This window comes from Octopus bimaculoides, chromosome 10 (assembly GCF_046866305.1).
Source record: "Octopus bimaculoides isolate indiv1 chromosome 10, ASM4686630v1, whole genome shotgun sequence".
NCBI lineage: Eukaryota > Metazoa > Mollusca > Cephalopoda > Octopoda > Octopodidae > Octopus > Octopus bimaculoides.
The window spans coordinates 39,235,245-39,258,139 of record NC_142937.1 but is presented as its reverse complement, the minus strand read 5'-3'; the positions used below and the strand labels follow the sequence as shown (position 1 = coordinate 39,258,139).

The 22,895-nt window shown below is 34.2% G+C and overlaps 29 non-coding genes across 29 annotated transcripts; all 29 read left to right on the top strand.

Moving 5' to 3' along the window:
* Positions 1 to 115: 115 nt before the first annotated feature.
* On the top strand, positions 116 to 188 carry Trnav-aac (transfer RNA valine (anticodon AAC)). The gene has a single exon. It is a non-coding gene; the product is annotated as a tRNA-Val (tRNA).
* A 1,004-nt stretch (positions 189 to 1,192) lies between these two features.
* On the top strand, positions 1,193 to 1,265 carry Trnav-uac (transfer RNA valine (anticodon UAC)). The gene has a single exon. It is a non-coding gene; the product is annotated as a tRNA-Val (tRNA).
* A 285-nt stretch (positions 1,266 to 1,550) lies between these two features.
* Positions 1,551 to 1,623, top strand: Trnav-aac (transfer RNA valine (anticodon AAC)). The gene has a single exon. It is a non-coding gene; the product is annotated as a tRNA-Val (tRNA).
* Positions 1,624 to 2,630: 1,007 nt separating this feature from the next.
* Trnav-uac (transfer RNA valine (anticodon UAC)) lies at positions 2,631 to 2,703 on the top strand. The gene has a single exon. It is a non-coding gene; the product is annotated as a tRNA-Val (tRNA).
* Positions 2,704 to 2,988: 285 nt separating this feature from the next.
* Positions 2,989 to 3,061, top strand: Trnav-aac (transfer RNA valine (anticodon AAC)). Its single transcript has one exon. It is a non-coding gene; the product is annotated as a tRNA-Val (tRNA).
* Positions 3,062 to 4,068: 1,007 nt separating this feature from the next.
* Positions 4,069 to 4,141, top strand: Trnav-cac (transfer RNA valine (anticodon CAC)). The gene has a single exon. It is a non-coding gene; the product is annotated as a tRNA-Val (tRNA).
* Positions 4,142 to 4,426: 285 nt separating this feature from the next.
* Positions 4,427 to 4,499, top strand: Trnav-aac (transfer RNA valine (anticodon AAC)). The gene has a single exon. It is a non-coding gene; the product is annotated as a tRNA-Val (tRNA).
* Positions 4,500 to 5,507: 1,008 nt separating this feature from the next.
* Trnav-uac (transfer RNA valine (anticodon UAC)) lies at positions 5,508 to 5,580 on the top strand. Its single transcript has one exon. It is a non-coding gene; the product is annotated as a tRNA-Val (tRNA).
* Positions 5,581 to 5,865: 285 nt separating this feature from the next.
* Positions 5,866 to 5,938, top strand: Trnav-aac (transfer RNA valine (anticodon AAC)). The gene has a single exon. It is a non-coding gene; the product is annotated as a tRNA-Val (tRNA).
* Positions 5,939 to 6,945: 1,007 nt separating this feature from the next.
* On the top strand, positions 6,946 to 7,018 carry Trnav-cac (transfer RNA valine (anticodon CAC)). The gene has a single exon. It is a non-coding gene; the product is annotated as a tRNA-Val (tRNA).
* A 285-nt stretch (positions 7,019 to 7,303) lies between these two features.
* Trnav-aac (transfer RNA valine (anticodon AAC)) lies at positions 7,304 to 7,376 on the top strand. Its single transcript has one exon. It is a non-coding gene; the product is annotated as a tRNA-Val (tRNA).
* A 1,008-nt stretch (positions 7,377 to 8,384) lies between these two features.
* Positions 8,385 to 8,457, top strand: Trnav-uac (transfer RNA valine (anticodon UAC)). The gene has a single exon. It is a non-coding gene; the product is annotated as a tRNA-Val (tRNA).
* A 285-nt stretch (positions 8,458 to 8,742) lies between these two features.
* Trnav-aac (transfer RNA valine (anticodon AAC)) lies at positions 8,743 to 8,815 on the top strand. Its single transcript has one exon. It is a non-coding gene; the product is annotated as a tRNA-Val (tRNA).
* Positions 8,816 to 9,822: 1,007 nt separating this feature from the next.
* On the top strand, positions 9,823 to 9,895 carry Trnav-uac (transfer RNA valine (anticodon UAC)). The gene has a single exon. It is a non-coding gene; the product is annotated as a tRNA-Val (tRNA).
* Positions 9,896 to 10,180: 285 nt separating this feature from the next.
* Trnav-aac (transfer RNA valine (anticodon AAC)) lies at positions 10,181 to 10,253 on the top strand. The gene has a single exon. It is a non-coding gene; the product is annotated as a tRNA-Val (tRNA).
* A 1,813-nt stretch (positions 10,254 to 12,066) lies between these two features.
* Positions 12,067 to 12,139, top strand: Trnav-uac (transfer RNA valine (anticodon UAC)). Its single transcript has one exon. It is a non-coding gene; the product is annotated as a tRNA-Val (tRNA).
* A 285-nt stretch (positions 12,140 to 12,424) lies between these two features.
* Trnav-aac (transfer RNA valine (anticodon AAC)) lies at positions 12,425 to 12,497 on the top strand. The gene has a single exon. It is a non-coding gene; the product is annotated as a tRNA-Val (tRNA).
* Positions 12,498 to 14,311: 1,814 nt separating this feature from the next.
* Trnav-uac (transfer RNA valine (anticodon UAC)) lies at positions 14,312 to 14,384 on the top strand. The gene has a single exon. It is a non-coding gene; the product is annotated as a tRNA-Val (tRNA).
* Positions 14,385 to 14,669: 285 nt separating this feature from the next.
* On the top strand, positions 14,670 to 14,742 carry Trnav-aac (transfer RNA valine (anticodon AAC)). The gene has a single exon. It is a non-coding gene; the product is annotated as a tRNA-Val (tRNA).
* Positions 14,743 to 15,749: 1,007 nt separating this feature from the next.
* Trnav-uac (transfer RNA valine (anticodon UAC)) lies at positions 15,750 to 15,822 on the top strand. The gene has a single exon. It is a non-coding gene; the product is annotated as a tRNA-Val (tRNA).
* Positions 15,823 to 16,107: 285 nt separating this feature from the next.
* Trnav-aac (transfer RNA valine (anticodon AAC)) lies at positions 16,108 to 16,180 on the top strand. Its single transcript has one exon. It is a non-coding gene; the product is annotated as a tRNA-Val (tRNA).
* A 1,814-nt stretch (positions 16,181 to 17,994) lies between these two features.
* Trnav-uac (transfer RNA valine (anticodon UAC)) lies at positions 17,995 to 18,067 on the top strand. Its single transcript has one exon. It is a non-coding gene; the product is annotated as a tRNA-Val (tRNA).
* A 285-nt stretch (positions 18,068 to 18,352) lies between these two features.
* Positions 18,353 to 18,425, top strand: Trnav-aac (transfer RNA valine (anticodon AAC)). The gene has a single exon. It is a non-coding gene; the product is annotated as a tRNA-Val (tRNA).
* Positions 18,426 to 19,432: 1,007 nt separating this feature from the next.
* Positions 19,433 to 19,505, top strand: Trnav-uac (transfer RNA valine (anticodon UAC)). The gene has a single exon. It is a non-coding gene; the product is annotated as a tRNA-Val (tRNA).
* Positions 19,506 to 19,790: 285 nt separating this feature from the next.
* Positions 19,791 to 19,863, top strand: Trnav-aac (transfer RNA valine (anticodon AAC)). The gene has a single exon. It is a non-coding gene; the product is annotated as a tRNA-Val (tRNA).
* A 1,007-nt stretch (positions 19,864 to 20,870) lies between these two features.
* Positions 20,871 to 20,943, top strand: Trnav-uac (transfer RNA valine (anticodon UAC)). The gene has a single exon. It is a non-coding gene; the product is annotated as a tRNA-Val (tRNA).
* Positions 20,944 to 21,228: 285 nt separating this feature from the next.
* On the top strand, positions 21,229 to 21,301 carry Trnav-aac (transfer RNA valine (anticodon AAC)). The gene has a single exon. It is a non-coding gene; the product is annotated as a tRNA-Val (tRNA).
* Positions 21,302 to 22,308: 1,007 nt separating this feature from the next.
* On the top strand, positions 22,309 to 22,381 carry Trnav-uac (transfer RNA valine (anticodon UAC)). Its single transcript has one exon. It is a non-coding gene; the product is annotated as a tRNA-Val (tRNA).
* Positions 22,382 to 22,666: 285 nt separating this feature from the next.
* Positions 22,667 to 22,739, top strand: Trnav-aac (transfer RNA valine (anticodon AAC)). The gene has a single exon. It is a non-coding gene; the product is annotated as a tRNA-Val (tRNA).
* The last annotated feature ends 156 nt before the right edge of the window (positions 22,740 to 22,895 follow it).

Here is a 22,895-nt window from a genome sequence, read left to right as displayed (position 1 = left end):
CCAATTCACAGTATCTTATACTCCATTGTGTTTTGAAAAGGAATTCAACATTAAATTCAGTATTAGATACAAATCGTGAAGGATAAAACAATATTTGACGGTGTCTCTAACAACTGGTTCCATGGTGTAGTGGTTATCACATCTGCTTAACACGCAGAAGGTCGTGAGTTCGAGGCTCGCTGGAACCTATCATTTGTTTTCTCTTTTGATTTTACACAGGATTCGTTAATAAAGGAGATTGCTATATTTAGTTTGTTGCAGTTACTATAGTCATTGGTACTAATACTCCAACCCCGATTTTGTCTAAATTAAATGGAAAGTGAACTGCAGCAGGATTGGAAACCCTAAATACATTTAGCTAATTCACAGTTTCTGATACTCCATTGTGTTTTGAAAATGAATTCAACATTAAATTCAGCATTAGATACAACACGTGAATGATAAAACAATATTTGACGGGGTTACTAAATACTGTTTCCACGGTGTAGCGGCTATTACATCTGCTTAACTCAAAGAAGGTCATGAGATCGAATTTCGCTGGATTCTAGCGTTTTTTTTCCCTCTCCTGAGGTTAATGGTTTTATTATGTTAGGCATTGGTATCACTTATTGTATTCATACAAAACCTGTGTGTTAATAATTTAAATATCGATATATTTATAAAATATTATCGATTAGTTAATTTATAATACTTTATATAATATATATAACAGTTTACAATATTCAATTGAGTCAAATCTTTGACTTCAGAATATTCCTTATACTTTGATGAGTTAAATATTTAAATCCATCACTCCGGTCACATATGCCTTTTATCAGTTCGGGGTCGATAAATAGAGTAAAATTCAAGAGTGGTGTATTGGTAGAATAAAGCATTTGATGGAATGTTTTTTGGTTTTGTAAGATCTGTGTTTGAATTCAATCTCCGGTCACCGAAATATAACAATAATTATTATTATTTCAAATTTTGGCCACAACAGCAGCTTCGGGGAGGTCGGGGATGAGTCGATTACAGCAACCTCAGTTTTTCTCTGGTACTTAATTTATCGAACCGAAAAGAATGAATTTGAGCTCAGAACGTAAGTACGGACGAAATGCTGCTATTCATTTTGACGGGCGTTCTAACGATTCGGCCAGCTCTGCTCTTCACAGCTCCAATATAATATGACGATGATGGAAAACAGCCGGTATATGGTTCCATGGTGTAGTGGTTATCACATCTGCTTTACACGCAGAAGGTCGTGAGTTCGAAACTCGCTGGAACCTAGCATATGTTTTCTCTTTTGCTTTTACACCGGAATTTTTTATAGAGGAGATTGCTATATTAAGTTTGTTGTATTTTATATAGTTATTGGTGCTAATACCCCAACCCCGATTTAGTCTTCATTAAATGGAAAGTGATCTGCAGCAGGATTCGAAATCCTAAATACTTTTAGCCAATTCACAGTATCTTAAACTCCATTGTGTTTTGAAAAGGAATTCAACATTAAATTCAGTATTAGATACAAATCGTGAAGGATAAAACAATATTTGACGGTGTCACTAACAACTGGTTCCATGGTGTAGTGGTTATCACATCTGCTTAACACGCAGAAGGTCGTGAATTCGAAACTCGCTGGAACCTATCATTCGTTTTCTCTTTTGATTTTACACAGGATTCGTTAATAAAGGAGATTGCTATATTTAGTTTGTTGCAGTTACTATAGTCATTGGTAATAATACTCCAACCCCGATTTTGTCTAAATTAAATGGAAAGTGAACTGCAGCAGGATTGGAAACCCTAAATACATTTAGCTAATTCACAGTTTCTGATACTCCATTGTGTTTTGAAAATGAATTCAACATTAAATTCAGCATTAGATACAACTCGTGAATGATAAAACAATATTTGACGGGGTTACTAAATACTGTTTCCACGGTGTAGCGGCTATTACATCTTCTTAACTCGCAGAAGGTCATGAGATCGAATTTCGCTGGATCCTAGCGTTTTTTTTCCTCTCCTGAGGTTAATGATTTTATTATGTTAGGCATTGGTATCACTTACTTATTGTATTCATACAAAACCTGTGTGTTAATAATTTAAATATCGATATATTTATAAAATATTATCGATTAGTTAATTTATAATACTTTATATAATATATATAACAGTTTACAATATTCAATTGAGTAAAATCTTTGACTTCAGAATATTCCTTATACTTTGATGAGTTAAATATTTAAATCCATCACTTCGGTCACATATGCCTTTTATCAGTTCGGGGTCGATAAATAGAGTAAAATTCCAGAGTGGTGTATTGGTAGAATAAATCATTTGATGGAATGTTTTCTGGTTTTGTAAGATCTGTGTTTGAATTCAATCTCCGGTCACCGAAATATAACAATAATTAGTATTATTTCAAATTTTGGCCACAACAGCAGCTTCGGGGAGGTCGGGGATGAGTCGATTACAGCAACCTCAGTTTTTCACTGGTACTTAATTTATCGACCCGAAAAGTATGAATTTGAGCTCAGAACGTAAGTACGGACGAAATGCTACTATTCATTTTGACGTGCGTTCTAACGATTCGGCGAGCTCTGCTCTTCACAGCTCCAATATAATATGACAATGATGGAAAACAGCCAGCATATTGTTCCATGGTGTAGTGGTTATCACATCTGCTTTACACGCAGAAGGTCGTGAGTTCGAAACTCGCTGGAACCTAGCATATGTTTTCTCTTTTGCTTTTACACCGTATTTTTTTATAGAGGAGATTGCTATATTAAGTTTGTTGTATTTTCTATAGTTATTGGTGCTAATACCCCAACCCCGATTTAGTCTTCATTAAATGGAAAGTGATCTGCAGCAGGATTCGAAATCCTAAATACTTTTAACCAATTCACAGTATCTTATACTCCATTGTGTTTTGAAAAGGAATTCAACATTAAATTCAGTATTAGATACAAATCGTGAATGGTAAAACAATATTTGACGGTGTCACAAACAACTGGCTCCATGGTGTAGTGGTTATCACATCTGCTTAACACGTAGAAGGTCGTGAGTTCGAAACTCGCTGGAACCTATCATTTGTTTTCTCTTTTGATTTTACACAGGATTCGTTAATAAAGGAGATTGCTATATTTAGTTTGTTGCCGTTACTATAGTCATTGGTACTAATACTCCAACCCCGATTTTGTCTAAATTAAATGGAAAGTGAACTGCAGTAGGATTGGAAACCCTAAATACATTTAGCTAATTCACAGTTTCTGATACTCCATTGTGTTTTGAAAATGAATTCAACATTAAATTCAGCATTAGATACAACTCGTGAATGATAAAACAATATTTGACGACGTTACTAAATACTGTTTCCACGGTGTAGCGGCTATTACATCTGCTTAACTCAAAGAATGTCATGAGATCGAATTTCGCTGGATTCTAGCGTTTTTTTTCCTCTCCTGAGGTTAATGGTTTTATTATGTTAGGCATTGGTATCACTTACTTATTGTATTCATACAAAACCTGTGTGTTAATAATTTAAATATCGATATATTTATAAAATATTATCGATTAGTTAATTTATAATACTTTATATAATATATATAACAGTTTACAATATTCAATTGAGTAAAATCTTTGACTTCAGAATATTCCTTATACTTTGATGAGTTAAATATTTAAATCCATCACTTCGGTCACATATGCCTTTTATCAGTTCGGGGTCGATAAATAGAGTAAAATTCCAGAGTGGTGTATTGGTAGAATAAAGCATTTGATGGAATGTTTTCTGGTTTTGTAAGATCTGTGTTTGAATTCAATCTCCGGTCATCGAAATATAACAATAATTAGTATTAGTTCAAATTTTGGCCACAACAGCAGCTTCGGGGAGGTCGGGGATGAGTCGATTACAGCAACCTCAGTTTTTCACTGGTACTTAATTTATCGACCCGAAAAGAATGAATTTGAGCTGAGAACGTAAGTACGGACGAAATGCTGCTATTCATTTTGACGGGCGTTCTAACGATTCGGCCAGCTCTGCTCTTCACAGCTCCAATATAATATGACAATGATGGAAAACAGCCGGTATATGGTTCCATGGTGTAGTGGTTATCACATTTGCTTCACACGCAGAAGGTCGTGAGTTCGAAACTCGCTGGAATCTAGCATTTGTTTACTCTTTTGCTTTTACACCGGAATTTTTTATAGAGGAGATTGCTATATTAAGTTTGTTGTATTTTCTATAGTTATTGGTGCTAATACCCCAACCACGGTTTAGTCTTCATTAAATGGAAAATGATCTGCAGCAGGATTCGAAATCCTAAATACTTTTAGCCAATTCACAGTATCTTATACTCCATTGTGTTTTGAAAAGGAATTCAACATTAAATTCAGTATTAGATACAAATCGTGAAGGATAAAACAATATTTGACGGTGTCTCTAACAACTGGTTCCATGGTGTAGTGGTTATCGCATCTGCTTAACACGCAGAAGGTCGTGAGTTCGAGACTCGCTGGAACCTATCATTTGTTTTCTCTTTTGATTTTACACAGGATTCGTTAATAAAGGAGATTGCTATATTTAGTTTGTTGCAGTTACTATAGTCATTGGTACTAATACTCCAACCCCGATTTTGTCTAAATTAAATGGAAAGTGAACTGCAGCAGGATTGGAAACCCTAAATACATTTAGCTAATTCACAGTTTCTGATACTCCATTGTGTTTTGAAAATGAATTCAACATTAAATTCAGCATTAGATACAACTCGTGAATGATAAAACAATATTTGACGGGGTTACTAAATACTGTTTCCACGGTGTAGCGGCTATTACATCTGCTTAACTCAAAGAAGGTCATGAGATCGAATTTCGCTGGATTCTAGCGTTTTTTTTCCCTCTCCTGAGGTTAATGGTTTTATTATGTTAGGCATTGGTATCACTTACTTATTGTATTCATACAAAACCTGTGTGTTAATAATTTAAATATCGATATATTTATAAAATATTATCGATTAGTTAATTTATAATACTTTATATAATATATATAACAGTTTACAATATTCAATTGAGTCAAATCTTTGACTTCAGAATATTCCTTATACTTTGATGAGTTAAATATTTAAATCCATCACTCCGGTCACATATGCCTTTTATCAGTTCGGGGTCGATAAATAGAGTAAAATTCAAGAGTGGTGTATTGGTAGAATAAAGCATTTGATGGAATGTTTTTTGGTTTTGTAAGATCTGTGTTTGAATTCAATCTCCGGTCACCGAAATATAACAATAATTATTATTATTTCAAATTTTGGCCACAACAGCAGCTTCGGGGAGGTCGGGGATGAGTCGATTAAAGCAACCTCAGTTTTTCACTGGTACTTAATTTATCGACCCGAAAAGTATGAATTTGAGCTCAGAACGTAAGTACGGACGAAATGCTACTATTCATTTTGACGTGCGTTCTAACGATTCGGCGAGCTCTGCTCTTCACAGCTCCAATATAATATGACAATGATGGAAAACAGCCAGCATATGGTTCCATGGTGTAGTGGTTATCACATCTGCTTTACACGCAGAAGGTCGTGAGTTCGAAACTCGCTGGAACCTAGCATATGTTTTCTCTTTTGCTTTTACACCGTATTTTTTTATAGAGGAGATTGCTATATTAAGTTTGTTGTATTTTCTATAGTTATTGGTGCTAATACCCCAACCCCGATTTAGTCTTCATTAAATGGAAAGTGATATGCAGCAGGATTCGAAATCCTAAATACTTTTAACCAATTCACAGTATCTTATACTCCATTGTGTTTTGAAAAGGAATTCAACATTAAATTCAGTATTAGATACAAATCGTGAATGGTAAAACAATATTTGACGGTGTCACAAACAACTGGTTCCATGGTGTAGTGGTTATCACATCTGCTTAACACGTAGAAGGTCGTGAGTTCGAAACTCGCTGGAACCTATCATTTGTTTTCTCTTTTGATTTTACACAGGATTCGTTAATAAAGGAGATTGCTATATTTAGTTTGTTGCCGTTACTATAGTCATTGGTACTAATACTCCAACCCCGATTTTGTCTAAATTAAATGGAAAGTGAACTGCAGTAGGATTGGAAACCCTAAATACATTTAGCTAATTCACAGTTTCTGATACTCCATTGTGTTTTGAAAATGAATTCAACATTAAATTCAGCATTAGATACAACTCGTGAATGATAAAACAATATTTGACGACGTTACTAAATACTGTTTCCACGGTGTAGCGGCTATTACATCTGCTTAACTCAAAGAAGGTCATGAGATCGAATTTCGCTGGATTCTAGCGTTTTTTTTCCTCTCCTGAGGTTAATGGTTTTATTATGTTAGGCATTGGTATCACTTACTTATTGTATTCATACAAAACCTGTGTGTTAATAATTTAAATATCGATATATTTATAAAATATTATCGATTAGTTAATTTATAATACTTTATATAATATATATAACAGTTTACAATATTCAATTGAGTAAAATCTTTGACTTCAGAATATTCCTTATACTTTGATGAGTTAAATATTTAAATCCATCACTTCGGTCACATATGCCTTTTATCAGTTCGGGGTCGATAAATAGAGTAAAATTCCAGAGTGGTGTATTGGTAGAATAAAGCATTTGATGGAATGTTTTCTGGTTTTGTAAGATCTGTGTTTGAATTCAATCTCCGGTCATCGAAATATAACAATAATTAGTATTAGTTCAAATTTTGGCCACAACAGCAGCTTCGGGGAGGTCGGGGATGAGTCGATTACAGCAACCTCAGTTTTTCACTGGTACTTAATTTATCGACCCGAAAAGAATGAATTTGAGCTGAGAACGTAAGTACGGACGAAATGCTGCTATTCATTTTGACGGGCGTTCTAACGATTCGGCCAGCTCTGCTCTTCACAGCTCCAATATAATATGACAATGATGGAAAACAGCCGGTATATGGTTCCATGGTGTAGTGGTTATCACATTTGCTTCACACGCAGAAGGTCGTGAGTTCGAAACTCGCTGGAATCTAGCATTTGTTTACTCTTTTGCTTTTACACCGGAATTTTTTATAGAGGAGATTGCTATATTAAGTTTGTTGTATTTTCTATAGTTATTGGTGCTAATACCCCAACCCCGATTTAGTCTTCATTAAATGGAAAGTGATCTGCAGCAGGATTCGAAATCCTAAATACTTTTAGCCAATTCACAGAATCTTATACTCCATTGTGTTTTGAAAAGGAATTCAACATTAAATTCAGTATTAGATACAAATCGTGAATGATAAAACAATATTTGACGGTGTCGCTAACAACTGGTTCCATGGTGTAGTGGTTATCACATCTGCTTAACACGCAGAAGGTCGTGAGTTCGAAACTCGCTGGAACCTATCATTTGTTTTCTCTTTTGATTTTACACAGGATTCTTTAATAAAGGAGATTGCTATATTTAGTTTGTTGCAGTTACTATAGTCATTGGTACTAATACTCCAACCCCGATTTTGTCTAAATTAAATGGAAAGTGAACTGCAGCAGGATTGGAAACCCTAAATACATTTAGCTAATTCACAGTTTCTGATACTCCATTGTGTTTTGAAAATGAATTCAACATTAAATTCAGCATTAGATACAACTCGTGAATGATAAAACAATATTTGACGGGGTTACTAAATACTGTTTCCACGGTGTAGTGGCTATTACATCTGATTAACTCAAAGAAGGTCATGAGATCGAATTTCGTTGGATTCTAGCGTTTTTTTCCCCTCTCCTGAGGTTAATGGTTTTATTATGTTAGGCATTGGTATCACTTACTTATTGTATTCATACAAAACCTGTGTGTTAATAATTTAAATATCGATATATTTATAAAATATTATCGATTAGTTAATTTATAATACTTTATATAATATATATAACAGTTTACAATATTCAATTGAGTAAAATCTTTGACTTCAGAATATTCCTTATACTTTGATGAGTTAAATATTTAAATCCATCACTTCGGTCACTTCTGCCTTTTATCAGTTCGGGGTCGATAAATAGAGTAAAATTCCAGAGTGGTGTATTGGTAGAATAAATCATTTGATGGAATGTTTTCTGGTTTTGTAAGATCTGTGTTTGAATTCAATCTCCGGTCACCGAAATATAACAATAATTAGTATTATTTCAAATTTTGGCCACAACAGCAGCTTCGGGGAGGTCGGGGATGAGTCGATTACAGCAACCTCAGTTGTTCACTGGTACTTAATTTATCGACCCGAAAAGTATGAATTTGAGCTCAGAACGTAAGTACGGACGAAATGCTACTATTCATTTTGACGTGCGTTCTAACGATTCGGCGAGCTCTGCTCTTCACAGCTCCAATATAATATGACAATGATGGAAAACAGCCAGCATATGGTTCCATGGTGTAGTGGTTATCACATCTGCTTTACACGCAGAAGGTCGTGAGTTCGAAACTCGCTGGAACCTAGCATATGTTTTCTCTTTTGCTTTTACACCGTATTTTTTTATAGAGGAGATTGCTATATTAAGTTTGTTGTATTTTCTATAGTTATTGGTGCTAATACCCCAACCCCGATTTAGTCTTCATTAAATGGAAAGTGATCTGCAGCAGGATTCGAAATCCTAAATACTTTTAACCAATTCACAGTATCTTATACTCCATTGTGTTTTGAAAAGGAATTCAACATTAAATTCAGTATTAGATACAAATCGTGAATGATAAAACAATATTTGACGGTGTCACAAACAACTGGTTCCATGGTGTAGTGGTTATCACATCTGCTTAACACGTAGAAGGTCGTGAGTTCGAAACTCGCTGGAACCTATCATTTGTTTTCTCTTTTGATTTTACACAGGATTCGTTAATAAAGGAGATTGCTATATTTAGTTTGTTGCCGTTACTATAGTCATTGGTACTAATACTCCAACCCCGATTTTGTCTAAATTAAATGGAAAGTGAACTGCAGTAGGATTGGAAACCCTAAATACATTTAGCTAATTCACAGTTTCTGATACTCCATTGTGTTTTGAAAATGAATTCAACATTAAATTCAGCATTAGATACAACTCGTGAATGATAAAACAATATTTGACGGGGTTACTAAATACTGTTTCCACGGTGTAGCGGCTATTACATCTGCTTAACTCAAAGAAGGTCATGAGATCGAATTTCGCTGGATTCTAGCGTCTTTTTTCCTCTCCTGAGGTTAATGGTTTTATTATGTTAGGCATTGGTATCACTTACTTATTGTATTCATACAAAACCAGTGTGTTAATAATTTAAATATCGATATATTTATAAAATATTATCGATTAGTTAATTTATAATACTTTATATAATATATATAACAGTTTACAATATTCAATTGAGTAAAATCTTTGACTTCAGAATATTCCTTATACTTTGATGAGTTAAATATTTAAATCCATCACTTCGGTCACATATGCCTTTTATCAGTTCGGGGTCGATAAATAGAGTAAAATTCCAGAGTGGTGTATTGGTAGAATAAATCATTTGATGGAATGTTTTCTGGTTTTGTAAGATCTGTGTTTGAATTCAATTTCCGGTCACCGAAATATAACAATAATTAGTATTATTTCAAATTTTGGCCACAACAGCAGCTTCGGGGAGGTCGGGGATGAGTCGATTACAGCAACCTCAGTTTTTCACTGGTACTTAATTTATCGACCCGAAAGGTATGAATTTGAGCTCAGAACGTAAGTACGGACGAAATGCTACTATTCATTTTGACGTGCGTTCTAACGATTCGGCCAGCTCTGCTCTTCACAGCTCCAATATAATATGACAATGATGGAAAACAGCCAGCTTATGGTTCCATGGTGTAGTGGTTATCACATCTGCTTTACACGCAGAAGGTCGTGAGTTCGAAACTCGCTGGAACCTAGCATATGTTTTCTCTTTTGCTTTTACACCGTATTTTTTTATAGAGGAGATTGCTATATTAAGTTTGTTGTATTTTCTATAGTTATTGGTGCTAATACCCCAACCCCGATTTAGTCTTCATTAAATGGAAAGTGATCTGCAGCAGGATTCGAAATCCTAAATACTTTTAACCAATTCACAGTATCTTATACTCCATTGTGTTTTGAAAAGGAATTCAACATTAAATTCAGTATTAGATACAAATCGTGAATGATAAAACAATATTTGACGGTGTCACAAACAACTGGTTACATGGTGTAGTGGTTATCACATCTGCTTAACACGTAGAAGGTCGTGAGTTCGAAACTCGCTGGAACCTATCATTTGTTTTCTCTTTTGATTTTACACAGGATTCGTTAATAAAGGAGATTGCTATATTTAGTTTGTTGCCGTTACTATAGTCATTGGTACTAATACTCCAACCCCGATTTTGTCTAAATTAAATGGAAAGTGAACTGCAGTAGGATTGGAAACCCTAAATACATTTAGCTAATTCACAGTTTCTGATACTCCATTGTGTTTTGAAAATGAATTCAACATTAAATTCAGCATTAGATACAACTCGTGAATGATAAAACAATATTTGACGACGTTACTAAATACTGTTTCCACGGTGTAGCGGCTATTACATCTGCTTAACTCAAAGAAGGTCATGAGATCGAATTTCGCTGGATTCTAGCGTTTTTTTCCTCTCCTGAGGTTAATGGTTTTATTATGTTAGGCATTGGTATCACTTACTTATTGTATTCATACAAAACCTGTGTGTTAATAATTTAAATATCGATATATTTATAAAATATTATCGATTAGTTAATTTATAATACTTTATATAATATATATAACAGTTTACAATATTCAATTGAGTAAAATCTTTGACTTCAGAATATTCCTTATACTTTGATGAGTTAAATATTTAAATCCATCACTTCGGTCACATATGCCTTTTATCAGTTCGGGGTCGATAAATAGAGTAAAATTCCAGAGTGGTGTATTGGTAGAATAAATCATTTGATGGAATGTTTTCTGGTTTTGTAAGATCTGTGTTTGAATTCAATCTCCGGTCACCGAAATATAACAATAATTAGTATTATTTCAAATTTTGGCCACAACAGCAGCTTCGGGGAGGTCGGGGATGAGTCGATTACAGCAACCTCAGTTTTTCACTGGTACTTAATTTATCGACCCGAAAATAATGCCGTTACTATAGTCATTGGTACTAATACTCCAACCCCGATTTTGTCTAAATTAAATGGAAAGTGAACTGCAGTTGGATTGGAAACCCTAAATACATTTAGCTAATTCACAGTTTCTGATACTCCATTGTGTTTTGAAAATGAATTCAACATTAAATTCAGCATTAGATACAACTCGTGAATGATAAAACAATATTTGACGGGGTTACTAAATACTGTTTCCACGGTGTAGCGGCTATTACATCTGCTTAACTCAAAGAAGGTCATGAGATCGAATTTCGCTGGATTCTAGCGTCTTTTTTCCTCTCCTGAGGTTAATGGTTTTATTATGTTAGGCATTGGTATCACTTACTTATTGTATTCATACAAAACCTGTGTGTTAATAATTTAAATATCGATATATTTATAAAATATTATCGATTAGTTAATTTATAATACTTTATATAATATATATAACAGTTTACAATATTCAATTGAGTAAAATCTTTGACTTCAGAATATTCCTTATACTTTGATGAGTTAAATATTTAAATCCATCACTTCGGTCACATATGCCTTTTATCAGTTCGGGGTCGATAAATAGAGTAAAATTCCAGAGTGGTGTATTGGTTGAATAAATCATTTGATGGAATGTTTTCTGGTTTTGTAAGATCTGTGTTTGAATTCAATCTCCGGTCACCGAAATATAACAATAATTAGTATTATTTCAAATTTTGGCCACAACAGCAGCTTCGGGGAGGTCGGGGATGAGTCGATTACAGCAACCTCAGTTTTTCACTGGTACTTAATTTATCGACCCGAAAAGTATGAATTTGAGCTCAGAACGTAAGTACGGACGAAATGCTACTATTCATTTTGACGTGCGTTCTAACGATTCGGCGAGCTCTGCTCTTCACAGCTCCAATATAATATGACAATGATGAAAAACAGCCAGCATATGGTTCCATGGTGTAGTGGTTATCACATCTGCTTTACACGCAGAAGGTCGTGAGTTCGAAACTCGCTGGAACCTAGCATATGTTTTCTCTTTTGCTTTTACACCGTATTTTTTTATAGAGGAGATTGCTATATTAAGTTTGTTGTATTTTCTATAGTTATTGGTGCTAATACCCCAACCCCGATTTAGTCTTCATTAAATGGAAAGTGATCTGCAGCAGGATTCGAAATCCTAAATACTTTTAACCAATTCACAGTATCTTATACTCCATTGTGTTTTGAAAAGGAATTCAACATTAAATTCAGTATTAGATACAAATCGTGAATGATAAAACAATATTTGACGGTGTCACAAACAACTGGTTCCATGGTGTAGTGGTTATCACATCTGCTTAACACGTAGAAGGTCGTGAGTTCGAAACTCGCTGGAACCTATCATTTGTTTTCTCTTTTGATTTTACACAGGATTCGTTAATAAAGGAGATTGCTATATTTAGTTTGTTGCCGTTACTATAGTCATTGGTACTAATACTCCAACCCCGATTTTGTCTAAATTAAATGGAAAGTGAACTGCAGTAGGATTGGAAACCCTAAATACATTTAGCTAATTCACAGTTTCTGATACTCCATTGTGTTTTGAAAATGAATTCAACATTAAATTCAGCATTAGATACAACTCGTGAATGATAAAACAATATTTGACGACGTTACTAAATACTGTTTCCACGGTGTAGCGGCTATTACATCTGCTTAACTCAAAGAAGGTCATGAGATCGAATTTCGCTGGATTCTAGCGTTTTTTTTCCTCTCCTGAGGTTAATGGTTTTATTATGTTAGGCATTGGTATCACTTACTTATTGTATTCATACAAAACCTGTGTGTTAATAATTTAAATATCGATATATTTATAAAATATTATCGATTAGTTAATTTATAATACTTTATATAATATATATAACAGTTTACAATATTCAATTGAGTAAAATCTTTGACTTCAGAATATTCCTTATACTTTGATGAGTTAAATATTTAAATCCATCACTTCGGTCACATATGCCTTTTATCAGTTCGGGGTCGATAAATAGAGTAAAATTCCAGAGTGGTGTATTGGTAGAATAAATCATTTGATGGAATGTTTTCTGGTTTTGTAAGATCTGTGTTTGAATTCAATCTCCGGTCACCGAAATATAACAATAATTAGTATTATTTCAAATTTTGGCCACAACAGCAGCTTCGGGGAGGTCGGGGATGAGTCGATTACAGCAACCTCAGTTTTTCACTGGTACTTAATTTATCGACCCGAAAATAATGCCGTTACTATAGTCATTGGTACTAATACTCCAACCCCGATTTTGTCTAAATTAAATGGAAAGTGAACTGCAGTAGGATTGGAAACCCTAAATACATTTAGCTAATTCACAGTTTCTGATACTCCATTGTGTTTTGAAAATGAATTCAACATTAAATTCAGCATTAGATACAACTCGTGAATGATAAAACAATATTTGACGACGTTACTAAATACTGTTTCCACGGTGTAGCGGCTATTACATCTGCTTAACTCAAAGAAGGTCATGAGATCGAATTTCGCTGGATTCTAGCGTTTTTTTTCCTCTCCTGAGGTTAATGGTTTTATTATGTTAGGCATTGGTATCACTTACTTATTGTATTCATACAAAACCTGTGTGTTAATAATTTAAATATCGATATATTTATAAAATATTATCGATTAGTTAATTTATAATACTTTATATAATATATATAACAGTTTACAATATTCAATTGAGTAAAATCTTTGACTTCAGAATATTCCTTATACTTTGATGAGTTAAATATTTAAATCCATCACTTCGGTCACTTCTGCCTTTTATCAGTTCGGGGTCGATAAATAGAGTAAAATTCCAGAGTGGTGTATTGGTAGAATAAAGCATTTGATGGAATGTTTTCTGGTTTTGTAAGATCTGTGTTTGAATTCAATCTCCGGTCACCGAAATATAACAATAATTAGTATTATTTCAAATTTTGGCCACAACAGCAGCTTCGGGGAGGTCGGGGATGAGTCGATTACAGCAACCTCAGTTTTTCACTGGTACTTAATTTATCGACCCGAAAATAATGAATTTGAGCTCAGAACGTAAGTACGGACGAAATGCTGCTATTCATTTTGACGGGCGTTCTAACGATTCGGCCAGCTCTGCGCTTCACAGCTCCAATATAATATGACAATGATGGAAAACAGCCGGTATATGGTTCCATGGTGTAGTGGTTATCACATCTGCTTTACACGCAGAAGGTCGTGAGTTCGAAACTCGCTGGAACCTAGCATATGTTTTCTCTTTTGCTTTTACACCGAAATTTTTTATAGAGGAGATTGCTATATTAAGTTTGTTGTATTTTCTATAGTTATTGGTGCTAATACCCCAACCCCGATTTAGTCTTCATTAAATGGAAAGTGATCTGCAGCAGCATTCGAAATCCTAAATACTTTTAACCAATTCACAGTATCTTATACTCCATTGTGTTTTGAAAAGGAATTCAACATTAAATTCAGTATTAGATACAAATCGTGAATGATAAAACAATATTTGACGGTGTCACTAACAACTTGTTCCATGGTGTAGTGGTTATCACATCTGCTTAACACGCAGAAGGTCGTGAGTTCGAAACTCGCTGGAACCTATCATTTGTTTTCTCTTTTGATTTTACACAGGATTCGTTAATAAAGGAGATTGCTATATTTAGTTTGTTGCAGTTACTATAGTCATTGGTACTAATACTCCAACCCCGATTTTGTCTAAATTAAATGGAAAGTGAACTGCAGTAGGATTGGAAACCCTAAATACATTTAGCTAATTCACAGTTTCTGATACTCCATTGTGTTTTGAAAATGAATTCAACATTAAATTCAGCATTAGATACAACTCGTGAATGATAAAACAATATTTGACGACGTTACTAAATACTGTTTCCACGGTGTAGCGGCTATTACATCTGCTTAACTCAAAGAAGGTCATGAGATCGAATTTCGCTGGATTCTAGCGTCTTTTTTCCTCTCCTGAGGTTAATGGTTTTATTATGTTAGGCATTGGTATCACTTACTTATTGTATTCATACAAAACCTGTGTGTTAATAATTTAAATATCGATATATTTATAAAATATTATCGATTAGTTAATTTATAATACTTTATATAATATATATAACAGTTTACAATATTCAATTGAGTAAAATCTTTGACTTCAGAATATTCCTTATACTTTGATGAGTTAAATATTTAAATCCATCACTTCGGTCACATATGCCTTTTATCAGTTCGGGGTCGATAAATAGAGTAAAATTCCAGAGTGGTGTATTGGTAGAATAAATCATTTGATGGAATGTTTTCTGGTTTTGTAAGATCTGTGTTTGAATTCAATCTCCGGTCACCGAAATATAACAATAATTAGTATTATTTCAAATTTTGGCCACAACAGCAGCTTCGGGGAGGTCGGGGATGAGTCGATTACAGCAACCTCAGTTTTTCACTGGTACTTAATTTATCGACCCGAAAAGTATGAATTTGAGCTCAGAACGTAAGTACGGACGAAATGCTACTATTCATTTTGACGTGCGTTCTAACGATTCGGCGAGCTCTGCTCTTCACAGCTCCAATATAATATGACAATGATGGAAAACAGCCAGCATATCGTTCCATGGTGTAGTGGTTATCACATCTGCTTTACACGCAGAAGGTCGTGAGTTCGAAACTCGCTGGAACCTAGCATATGTTTTCTCTTTTGCTTTTACACCGTATTTTTTTATAGAGGAGATTGCTATATTAAGTTTGTTGTATTTTCTATAGTTATTGGTGCTAATACCCCAACCCCGATTTAGTCTTCATTAAATGGAAAGTGATCTGCAGCAGGATTCGAAATCCTAAATACTTTTAACCAATTCACAGTATCTTATACTCCATTGTGTTTTGAAAAGGAATTCAACATTAAATTCAGTATTAGATACAAATCGTGAATGATAAAACAATATTTGACGGTGTCACAAACAACTGGTTCCATGGTGTAGTGGTTATCACATCTGCTTAACACGTAGAAGGTCGTGAGTTCGAAACTCGCTGGAACCTATCATTTGTTTTCTCTTTTGATTTTACACAGGATTCGTTAATAAAGGAGATTGCTATATTTAGTTTGTTGCCGTTACTATAGTCATTGGTACTAATACTCCAACCCCGATTTTGTCTAAATTAAATGGAAAGTGAACTGCAGTAGGATTGGAAACCCTAAATACATTTAGCTAATTCACAGTTTCTGATACTCCATTGTGTTTTGAAAATGAATTCAACATTAAATTCAGCATTAGATACAACTCGTGAATGATAAAACAATATTTGACGACGTTACTAAATACTGTTTCCACGGTGTAGCGGCTATTACATCTGCTTAACTCAAAGAAGGTCATGAGATCGAATTTCGCTGGATTCTAGCGTTTTTTTTCCTCTCCTGAGGTTAATGGTTTTATTATGTTAGGCATTGGTATCACTTACTTATTGTATTCATACAAAACCTGTGTGTTAATAATTTAAATATCGATATATTTATAAAATATTATCGATTAGTTAATTTATAATACTTTATATAATATATATAACAGTTTACAATATTCAATTGAGTAAAATCTTTGACTTCAGAATATTCCTTATACTTTGATGAGTTAAATATTTAAATCCATCACTTCGGTCACATATGCCTTTTATCAGTTCGGGGTCGATAAATAGAGTAAAATTCCAGAGTGGTGTATTGGTAGAATAAATCATTTGATGGAATGTTTTCTGGTTTTGTAAGATCTGTGTTTGAATTCAATCTCCGGTCACCGAAATATAACAATAATTAGTATTATTTCAAATTTTGGCCACAACAGCAGCTTCGGGGAGGTCGGGGATGAGTCGATTACAGCAACCTCAGTTTTTCACTGGTACTTAATTTATCGACCCGAAAATAATGCCGTTACTATAGTCATTGGTACTAATACTCCAACCCCGATTTTGTCTAAATTAAATGGAAAGTGAACTGCAGTAGGATTGGAAACCCTAAATACATTTAGCTAATTCACAGTTTCTGATACTCCATTGTGTTTTGAAAATGAATTCAACATTAAATTCAGCATTAGATACAACTCGTGAATGATAAAACAATATTTGACGACGTTACTAAATACTGTTTCCACGGTGTAGCGGCTATTACATCTGCTTAACTCAAAGAAGGTCATGAGATCGAATTTCGCTGGATTCTAGCGTTTTTTTTCCTCTCCTGAGGTTAATGGTTTTATTATGTTAGGCATTGGTATCACTTACTTATTGTATTCATACAAAACCTGTGTGTTAATAATTTAAATATCGATATATTTATAAAATATTATCGATTAGTTAATTTATAATACTTTATATAATATATATAACAGTTTACAATATTCAATTGAGTAAAATCTTTGACTTCAGAATATTCCTTATACTTTGATGAGTTAAATATTTAAATCCATCACTTCGGTCACTTCTGCCTTTTATCAGTTCGGGGTCGATAAATAGAGTAAAATTCCAGAGTGGTGTATTGGTAGAATAAAGCATTTGATGGAATGTTTTCTGGTTTTGTAAGATCTGTGTTTGAATTCAATCTCCGGTCACCGAAATATAACAATAATTAGTATTATTTCAAATTTTGGCCACAACAGCAGCTTCGGGGAGGTCGGGGATGAGTCGATTACAGCAACCTCAGTTTTTCACTGGTACTTAATTTATCGACCCGAAAATAATGAATTTGAGCTCAGAACGTAAGTACGGACGAAATGCTGCTATTCATTTTGACGGGCGTTCTAACGATTCGGCCAGCTCTGCGCTTCACAGCTCCAATATAATATGACAATGATGGAAAACAGCCGGTATATGGTTCCATGGTGTAGTGGTTATCACATCTGCTTTACACGCAGAAGGTCGTGAGTTCGAAACTCGCTGGAACCTAGCATATGTTTTCTCTTTTGCTTTTACACCGGAATTTTTTATAGAGGAGATTGCTATATTAAGTTTGTTGTATTTTCTATAGTTATTGGTGCTAATACCCCAACCCCGATTTAGTCTTCATTAAATGGAAAGTGATCTGCAGCAGCATTCGAAATCCTAAATACTTTTAACCAATTCACAGTATCTTATACTCCATTGTGTTTTGAAAAGGAATTCAACATTAAATTCAGTATTAGATACAAATCGTGAATGATAAAACAATATTTGACGGTGTCACTAACAACTTGTTCCATGGTGTAGTGGTTATCACATCTGCTTAACACGCAGAAGGTCGTGAGTTCGAAACTCGCTGGAACCTATCATTTGTTTTCTCTTTTGATTTTACACAGGATTCGTTAATAAAGGAGATTGCTATATTTAGTTTGTTGCAGTTACTATAGTCATTGGTACTAATACTCCAACCCCGATTTTGTCTAAATTAAATGGAAAGTGAACTGCAGTAGGATTGGAAACCCTAAATACATTTAGCTAATTCACAGTTTCTGATACTCCATTGTGTTTTGAAAATGAATTCAACATTAAATTCAGCATTAGATACAACTCGTGAATGATAAAACAATATTTGACGACGTTACTAAATACTGTTTCCACGGTGTAGCGGCTATTACATCTGCTTAACTCAAAGAAGGTCATGAGATCGAATTTCGCTGGATTCTAGCGTCTTTTTTCCTCTCCTGAGGTTAATGGTTTTATTATGTTAGGCATTGGTATCACTTACTTATTGTATTCATACAAAACCTGTGTGTTAATAATTTAAATATCGATATATTTATAAAATATTATCGATTAGTTAATTTATAATACTTTATATAATATATATAACAGTTTACAATATTCAATTGAGTAAAATCTTTGACTTCAGAATATTCCTTATACTTTGATGAGTTAAATATTTAAATCCATCACTTCGGTCACATATGCCTTTTATCAGTTCGGGGTCGATAAATAGAGTAAAATTCCAGAGTGGTGTATTGGTAGAATAAATCATTTGATGGAATGTTTTCTGGTTTTGTAAGATCTGTGTTTGAATTCAATCTCCGGTCACCGAAATATAACAATAATTAGTATTATTTCAAATTTTGGCCACAACAGCAGCTTCGGGGAGGTCGGGGATGAGTCGATTACAGCAACCTCAGTTTTTCACTGGTACTTAATTTATCGACCCGAAAAGTATGAATTTGAGCTCAGAACGTAAGTACGGACGAAATGCTACTATTCATTTTGACGTGCGTTCTAACGATTCGGCGAGCTCTGCTCTTCACAGCTCCAATATAATATGACAATGATGGAAAACAGCCAGCATATGGTTCCATGGTGTAGTGGTTATCACATCTGCTTTACACGCAGAAGGTCGTGAGTTCGAAACTCGCTGGAACCTAGCATATGTTTTCTCTTTTGCTTTTACACCGTATTTTTTTATAGAGGAGATTGCTATATTAAATTTGTTGTATTTTCTATAGTTATTGGTGCTAATACCCCAACCCCGATTTAGTCTTCATTAAATGGAAAGTGATCTGCAGCAGGATTCGAAATCCTAAATACTTTTAACCAATTCACAGTATCTTATACTCCATTGTGTTTTGAAAAGGAATTCAACATTAAATTCAGTATTAGATACAAATCGTGAATGATAAAACAATATTTGACGGTGTCACAAACAACTGGTTCCATGGTGTAGTGGTTATCACATCTGCTTAACACGTAGAAGGTCGTGAGTTCGAAACTCGCTGGAACCTATCATTTGTTTTCTCTTTTGATTTTACACAGGATTCGTTAATAAAGGAGATTGCTATATTTAGTTTGTTGCCGTTACTATAGTCATTGGTACTAATACTCCAACCCCGATTTTGTCTAAATTAAATGGAAAGTGAACTGCAGTAGGATTGGAAACCCTAAATACATTTAGCTAATTCACAGTTTCTGATACTCCATTGTGTTTTGAAAATGAATTCAACATTAAATTCAGCATTAGATACAACTCGTGAATGATAAAACAATATTTGACGACGTTACTAAATACTGTTTCCACGGTGTAGCGGCTATTACATCTGCTTAACTCAAAGAAGGTCATGAGATCGAATTTCGCTGGATTCTAGCGTTTTTTTCCCTCTCCTGAGGTTAATGGTTTTATTATGTTAGGCATTGGTATCACTTACTTATTGTATTCATACAAAACCTGTGTGTTAATAATTTAAATATCGATATATTTATAAAATATTATCGATTAGTTAATTTATAATACTTTATATAATATATATAACAGTTTACAATATTCAATTGAGTAAAATCTTTGACTTCAGAATATTCCTTATACTTTGATGAGTTAAATATTTAAATCCATCACTTCGGTCACATATGCCTTTTATCAGTTCGGGGTCGATAAATAGAGTAAAATTCCAGAGTGGTGTATTGGTAGAATAAATCATTTGATGGAATGTTTTCTGGTTTTGTAAGATCTGTGTTTGAATTCAATCTCCGGTCACCGAAATATAACAATAATTAGTATTATTTCAAATTTTGGCCACAACAGCAGCTTCGGGGAGGTCGGGGATGAGTCGATTACAGCAACCTCAGTTTTTCACTGGTACTTAATTTATCGACCCGAAAAGTATGAATTTGAGCTCAGAACGTAAGTACGGACGAAATGCTACTATTCATTTTGACGTGCGTTCTAACGATTCGGCGAGCTCTGCTCTTCACAGCTCCAATATAATATAACAATGATGGAAAACAGCCAGCATATGGTTCCATGGTGTAGTGGTTATCACATCTGCTTTACACGCAGAAGGTCGTGAGTTCGAAACTCGCTGGAACCTAGCATATGTTTTCTCTTTTGCTTTTACACCGGAATTTTTTATAGAGGAGATTGCTATATTAAGTTTGTTGTATTTTCTATAGTTATTGGTGCTAATACCCCAACCCCGATTTAGTCTTCATTAAATGGAAAGTGATCTGCAGCAGGATTCGAAATCCTAAATACTTTTAACCAATTCACAGTATCTTATACTCCATTGTGTTTTGAAAAGGAATTCAACATTAAATTCAGTATTAGATACAAATCGTGAATGATAAAACAATATTTGACGGTGTTACTAACAACTGGTTCCATGGTGTAGTGGTTATCACATCTGCTTAACACGCAGAAGGTCGTGAGTTCGAAACTCGCTGGAACCTATCATTTGTTTTCTCTTTTGATTTTACACAGGATTCGTTAATAAAGGAGATTGCTATATTTAGTTTGTTGCCGTTACTATAGTCATTGGTACTAATACTCCAACCCCGATTTTGTCTAAATTAAATGGAAAGTGAACTGCAGTAGGATTGGAAACCCTAAATACATTTAGCTAATTCACAGTTTCTGATACTCCATTGTGTTTTGAAAATGAATTCAACATTAAATTCAGCATTAGATACAACTCGTGAATGATAAAACAATATTTGACGACGTTACTAAATACTGTTTCCACGGTGTAGCGGCTATTACATCTGCTTAACTCAAAGAAGGTCATGAGATCGAATTTCGCTGGATTCTAGCGTTTTTTTTCCTCTCCTGAGGTTAATGGTTTTATTATGTTAGGCATTGGTATCACTTACTTATTGTATTCATACAAAACCTGTGTGTTAATAATTTAAATATCGATATATTTATAAAATATTATCGATTAGTTAATTTATAATACTTTATATAATATATATAACAGTTTACAATATTCAATTGAGTAAAATCTTTGACTTCAGAATATTCCTTATACTTTGATGAGTTAAATATTTAAATCCATCACTTCGGTCACTTCTGCCTTTTATCAGTTCGGGGTCGATAAATAGAGTAAAATTCCAGAGTGGTGTATTGGTAGAATAAAGCATTTGATGGAATGTTTTCTGGTTTTGTAAGATCTGTGTTTGAATTCAATCTCCGGTCACCGAAATATAACAATAATTAGTATTATTTCAAATTTTGGCCACAACAGCAGCTTCGGGGAGGTCGGGGATGAGTCGATTACAGCAACCTCAGTTTTTCACTGGTACTTAATTTATCGACCCGAAAATAATGAATTTGAGCTCAGAACGTAAGTACGGACGAAATGCTGCTATTCATTTTGACGGGCGTTCTAACGATTCGGCCAGCTCTGCGCTTCACAGCTCCAATATAATATGACAATGATGGAAAACAGCCGGTATATGGTTCCATGGTGTAGTGGTTATCACATCTGCTTTACACGCAGAAGGTCGTGAGTTCGAAACTCGCTGGAACCTAGCATATGTTTTCTCTTTTGCTTTTACACCGGAATTTTTTATAGAGGAGATTGCTATATTAAGTTTGTTGTATTTTCTATAGTTATTGGTGCTAATACCCCAACCCCGATTTAGTCTTCATTAAATGGAAAGTGATCTGCAGCAGCATTCGAAATCCTAAATACTTTTAACCAATTCACAGTATCTTATACTCCATTGTGTTTTGAAAAGGAATTCAACATTAAATTCAGTATTAGATACAAATCGTGAATGATAAAACAATATTTGACGGTGTCACTAACAACTTGTTCCATGGTGTAGTGGTTATTACATCTGCTTAACACGCAGAAGGTCGTGAGTTCGAAACTCGCTGGAACCTATCATTTGTTTTCTCTTTTGATTTTACACAGGATTCGTTAATAAAGGAGATTGCTATATTTAGTTTGTTGCAGTTACTATAGTCATTGGTACTAATACTCCAACCCCGATTTTGTCTAAATTAAATGGAAAGTGAACTGCAGTAGGATTGGAAACC